The sequence below is a fragment of the Amblyomma mixtum genome, chromosome 9, assembly GCF_055824585.1.
Source record: "Amblyomma mixtum isolate Tamu chromosome 9, ASM5582458v1, whole genome shotgun sequence".
NCBI lineage: Eukaryota > Metazoa > Arthropoda > Arachnida > Ixodida > Ixodidae > Amblyomma > Amblyomma mixtum.
In genome coordinates this window covers 11,248,213-11,254,442 of record NC_143020.1, presented here as the reverse complement: position 1 = coordinate 11,254,442, position 6,230 = coordinate 11,248,213, and the positions used below count along the sequence as shown (strand labels likewise).

Genomic DNA, 6,230 nt, shown 5'->3' with positions numbered 1-6,230 from the left:
GTGTGAGTGCAAAAACTGATGGTTATGTGCACAGTACGCATGAAACATATACATACAGATCATAAATGTACGAATGCATATCTAAATATCTCTTTGGAAGTCAGAGAATTTATCGAAGGTAGTGAAACAAAGGAGCACATTATGAATATCATGACAGGCTAGGGTTCCAGCACAGACCACAAACAAACACAGTTTCAATACATTGAGTACCACGTGCAAATTATACTGCACGCAGTGATTGTTGACGAAACGACAACAACGAACACAGGAAAGCTTGTACAACAGACGGAACGATACACCAAAACACAACGTACACTTCCTGAATCAGCACATGTGCTGAAGAAAAAAAGTCCACAACTAGTATCGGAGAAGTTGGAGAACCGCCTTTCCCCCAGGTTCATCATGACCAGCCTTGTCGACCATCGGCTCTACAAATAAACAAATAAAGCATACACGGATGCACCCATTTTCAACAAGAGTGCCTCTGCATCTAAAATAAATCGTATGAATCAACGGAATTGCAGGAAGCATGAGCTTTCACAAGCGCCTCATCTGCCACCCTCGGTAAGACCCCTGACGTTTCGAGAAGCATTCCCAAGACCCGCATTCCTGATACAGAGAACACTTCGAGGAAAGACATGAACAAATTAACGAAAGATCTATGTCCCACTCCTTTCCGGGTTTGGTTGAGTGCTGGAAATCAGCATCTCTGTTTCTGGGAAATAAAGTGTTTTTTTTTTCTGGGGGGGGGGGGGAAGGGGGTTGATGCTCAAACAGAGGACCTCCACCAAACAGCTCAAAAGAGGATATATTGTTACCTTTTATTAGCCTGGTACCACCTTCCTTCGCAGGAAACAAAACTTCCTGATAATTTAGTTGCTCTGACTCCAGAGTCAGCGTAACACGCTTCCTTGCCTTACATTGCTGTAGGCGGCATGCATTTCGGTATCCTGGCTTGCCGGTGTCAAAACTGAAAGACATAAGCGTTATTTCGGTTGTCCATTGCTTTGCTCAGCCAGTGCGTTGCATGCCCTTCATATTCTGGCGCTTCTGAATCGCAGTATGCGTATTGTATTTTCCTGAACTCTCAGTGCACACTCACAAGGCAGGATGAAGGTTACGGCCTAACCTGTAATATAATCGCGACATACTGCAGAGGTGCAGCGTAACCTGCAGATAGTTTATAGCTGGCGATAAATTGATGGGAACAGCGTAACGCGTATGGAGTATACGCTAACATATATGCTATATCTTTATTAAGCCCTTATTAAGTTATACCAAGATTGAACTCTAGGTAAGGCCTCTACGAAGCGATCTAGCGTGAGCATCGTGTGGACTCTGAGAAGAACGGCGACAGTGTTTAACAGTTATCGAGAATGTCGCTACGACAGCACCGGTAGTGTAAAAAAAGACTAGTACCAACAGAAACGGCCTAAACCTCATGAGACCGCAATACTTGGAAGTAGGAAAGTTTAGAACAGCATGACTACTGGTGCAGAGCAGCCTGGACCTGGAGCCAGAAGAGGTTGTTCAGGGCCGCGCTCGTACCGCCGGGCGGTAGCTGAACGTAGGTGCGGGACTTGATGAGGTACGCCAGCATGGAGCTCATCTCAGACTCCTGCAAGTCGGTCTTCTTTATGAACACCAAGCCATCGTTGCGGTCGTTCTCAAACAGCCGATGCTGAGCCAGGCTCAGCTCAAACATGCACCAGCGACTGCGGCAGAACTCCCGGCTCAGCAAGAACAGCGACACGCGGCTCTGCGATATGGCACGGCAGATGTTCTCGGTGACTGGGAGGCCCGGGATGAAGTCACGCTCGGCCACGCAGAGCCGAAACTTCATGGAATCTTCGAGCTTTGGAAGGAGGACGTCTCGCACCCACTCGGTGTCCGAAGCGTGGTAGGAGAGGAAGCCGTCCCACAGAATGCGCCCTGTGTGAGTCTGTCTTCGATATCCTTTGATGGCTACTTTGAGGTACAGCAGGCTGTACATGCAATACCACCGGTTAGTGTAAACGGCGTAGGCAACCAAGGAGGCGACCATGGCAGAGAGGAGCGCAGGAACAGCGTAAATTCTGTAGTAATCGGGCGTTGTGCAGTCCTCCTCATTCCAGGGTACCTTCAGAACAAGTCTACCCGCGTGCTCCTCGGGATGTTTGCAGACAAAGCAGTCGCTACACACAGAAGGGTGCTTCTGCAACACGGAGAGAAGGTTCTTCTGCTGACAGCTCGAGCAGTCCCAGGGATTCCGGCTGAGGTTAACGTAGCTGACGTGACTGATGTCACGCAACATGTCTTCGCTTATTGTGGATAGCATGTTGTGCTCTAAGAGCAGGGTTTTCAGTTTGCCCATGCGAGCAAATAAAGGTCGCTTCCACTCTGATATTCTATTATACGCAAGATTTAGCTCCTCGACAGGCGTATACTCCACTGCATCAAGTGATAGTTCAGTAATCTCGTTCTGAGACAGTATGAGTCGAGTCAAGGAGATCATAGTGGAGAATACTTCAGGGCCTTCGAAGTGGGCGATGTGGTTTTTATTGAGGTTCAGAAAAATAAGTTTTGTAAGTCCCTTCACGTTTTCTTCGTCCAAATGTCTAATCTTGTTGCCAGCCATAGAGAGGTTCTTGAGGTTTTCCAGGCATTCAAATGGTGACCCAGAAATGTTAGTTACATGACAGTTGTCTAGCTCTAGTCTCTTGAGCAGCGGAAATCCACAAAAGGCGCGATTAGGTAACGAGCTGAGGGTGGTTCCGCTCATAATTAGGCTCTGAACGCTGCTGTTTTTTTGACAATTCCTAGGACAGTACTGGAACTCGAGGTCACGTGACACATTGGTATCGGACATGTCGAGCTTATCTAGGCGCTCTAAGAAAAATATTGCCAATGGAATTTCGGGTAATTTTGTGCCGATAAGCGAGACATACCTTAAATCTGGGTTCACAGCGAAGAATACCAGTGGATGGATCTTCACAATGGGCGTGTGGAAAAATTCCAAGCGCTCTATTTGCAACAGAAATGGCGGTCTATCTCTGTCTAGAATTATATCAAAGTTGCATTTGTAGAATAAAAAACGCTTGATAGGAGTGATGGCGGCCAAATGAAGCACAGCTTTAGGGAGAGCGACAGGAAATTCCTTGACAGGGCTTTTGATCGTGACGTTCACAAGCTCGGTCGTGACTGTGCGCAGATTCCAGAATTTAATGAATGATTCTACGATCTCCGAATAAGAACTGAAGTTGTACCTATAAGGGTCGATGAAGCCGTAGACGTCAAAGTCACAGCTTCCGTCGGCTAGAGTTCCGTTGCAGACGGCTACAGCGGCTTGAGGAGGCTTGCGGAACGATGTTTTAAGTGTCCCCTGGCGAATGTATGGGAGCAGGAAGGGAAGGATGTAGAGGTCAATAGTGGCGTTATCGAACGTAAGGAAACGGTCGTACTGCTCATCAGTTGCTAGCGAAAAGTGATCCCATTTTTTAATCTTGACGGATCGGAGCGACATGCAGACGGTACTACCCTGAGGAGTTTTGTTGTCCACGGCTTCCTCGGACACGAGCAGCTGTTCCATCGTCAGCGTCCTCGGGTCGGCACCAATGAAATATTCCGGAGCTCCAAGCCCAACATAAAATGGTACAAACGGCGTGGACGTATCCGTTCTCAACAGCAGCGTTGCAGCGCTGAAAACGCTGTAGCAGCGTTGCGTAAGGAGCGATGCGGGTGCAGTTCATTGACGTGCTGAGGCCACAGGCTGTGGTCATCGCCCACAAAAGTAAAGTGCCAGTTTTCATCCACATCTCCGTCTGAAAGAAAACAATGTGGTCGTTGAGCAAACTACTACCTGAGCTCATATTGTCACTAGGTATATTTAAATGCTATTGCAATGACCTCTCGCGGAGCGCTGTGTGTAATACTATCTCTTTTGCCGCTTATAGCACGCAGTGGGAAACTTCCAGTTAAGCATAGCTTTAGGCGTACGCAGTACCACTGGCGCTACAGAAAGGCCGCCTCTGATTTTTTAAAACAGGCTTTTAGAAGTATAAAGATGACTTCAGCGGCATAGTAATACTAATCTTGGCGTACGGCAGACAACACATAATAATAATAATAATAATAATAATAATAATAATAATAATAATAATAATAATAATAATAATAATAATAATAATAATAATAATAATAATAATAATAATAATAATTTTATTGCCACAACACATGGTGATACATACAAACTCGGGCCTGTCAAAGCCAAGGGAGGCTTGCAGGACTAGGCCCGGCTAAATCGGCGAGCGAAAAGTAAAGGCCAATAAAATATCAGGGTTAGTTCACAAACACTGAAATACAAATACTAAGGAAAATACATTGTATAAAAGAGATGAAAAAAAACCACATTGGAATTTGCATCAATTAAGAATTAAAACTTCACAGATTTAAGCATTTGCTTTACGGTGGCTTTGGATGTAGCCGTCAACACCTGATCAGGAAGCATATTGAAGAATGTAGGGACATATACACATCGTCTTGCTTTGCCATATCTGGTTGCGTATCTGGCGACCGTGTAGCGTTGACAATTCCGCAGTGCTCTAGCAGAAACTGCTCTCGTCTTGAAAGCAGGATTCCAAAAGTGCCGAAGAATAACAGTGTGCTTATATAAAGTTTCAAAGGACGGAAGACCAAGAAAATTAAACAAGTTTACATGAGGGGGAAAAGAATGTTCACAGGCGGTACTTTTCAACATATATTTTAGAAGAGCGTCTACCCGATCATGCCACCTTTGCGAAGAGTGTGCAAACAGTGTGATGCCATATCTAATAACACTGTATGCAAGTGCATGCATGATAGTCTTTTTTACCGATAAAGGTAGGAAAGATTTAACTGTGAACAGTAGCCGTGCCGTTCTACGCAATCTGCCACAAACGTAATCCATGTGACTATGCCATGAGAGGTCGCTATGAAAGTAAATCCCCAGATATTTTATGCAATCAGCCTTTTCAACAGGAGTACAATGGCAGTCGTTATCATTGTGGGAGTGCAAAAAAACCGATTCACTCGGTACTGTTGTCTTCAATGGGTTTCTAAAACAAACCAGTTTTGTTTTTTGTTGGTTTACCAAAAGACCATTCATGGAAAACCAGTTCATTGCGATACAGATATTTTCTTGCAGTAAAGCAACAGCACTTTTGTAGGAAATATGCTTCGTAAGTAAAACCGTATCATCGGCGTACTGAAAGACCAAGGCATTTGTTACTGCTGAGGCGAAGACATTGATGAATAAATTGAAAAGCAATGGTGATAAGATAGATCCTTGAGGAACCCCAGCCCCCAACATCTGACGGCTGCTAACGGCTGTGGTGTAATCAAGGGCTACGACTTGTGAGCGATCTTCTAAATAACTTCTCAATAGGTCATGAAACGGGCCCCTAAATCCAAGCAGGTATAATTTTTGCAACAAAATTTTATGATTTACAGTGTCAAATGCCTTGGCGATATCTAGAAACAAGCCACATGCAAACAGATTGTGATCAAAAGTTGCATACAATTCATCTGCAAATTCTTCGAGAAGTGAAAGCGTTCCACGACCTTCGATGAAACCAAACTGACGGTCAGACAGAATAGAAAATTTTTTCACAAAAGAAGTCATGCACTCTAGAATAAATTTTTCCATAATTTGGAATAGTACTGGCAAAACGGATATTGGTCTATAATTTTCAAGGTTCTCTCTCTTGCCACCTTTGTGTATTGGTCTCACAATCGCTGTTTTTAACATCTTGGGTATTGCGGCAGTCTCTAAGAATCCGTTAAGGATAAAAAGAAGGATATTTTCAAGACTTGCATAATTTCTCTGAAGTAGAGACGCTGCAATGCCATCAAGACCAGGTAGTTTGTTACGTTTGAAGCTGAAGATTATGCGCGCCAGGTCTACTGCTGACAGTTTAGGTAAAAAGGCGGACGCAGATATGGTACGTGTCAATGAACATCTATCTTGTGGCAAGGATGAATTGGGCTGAGAATAATAATAATAATAATAATGATAATAATAATAATAATAATATTAACAATAATAATTGTTTATCTATTTTCAAAGAACGTAATATATGTATATTCACGCCTTTCTAAGCCAAAGAAGTCTTGAGGGGCAGTGAATGGCAGTTGGCGACGACAAAACAAGCATATAAACATATTATTTAGAGAAAAAAAATCTGAGAAGAGAAAAACACGCACACAAGAGGAAG

The 6,230-nt window shown here is 44.0% G+C and overlaps 1 pseudogene; it reads right to left on the bottom strand.

The window, feature by feature from the left end:
- Positions 1–831: 831 nt before the first annotated feature.
- Positions 832–3,794, bottom strand: LOC149328306 (toll-like receptor 1; annotated as a pseudogene).
- Positions 3,795–6,230: the final 2,436 nt, after the last annotated feature.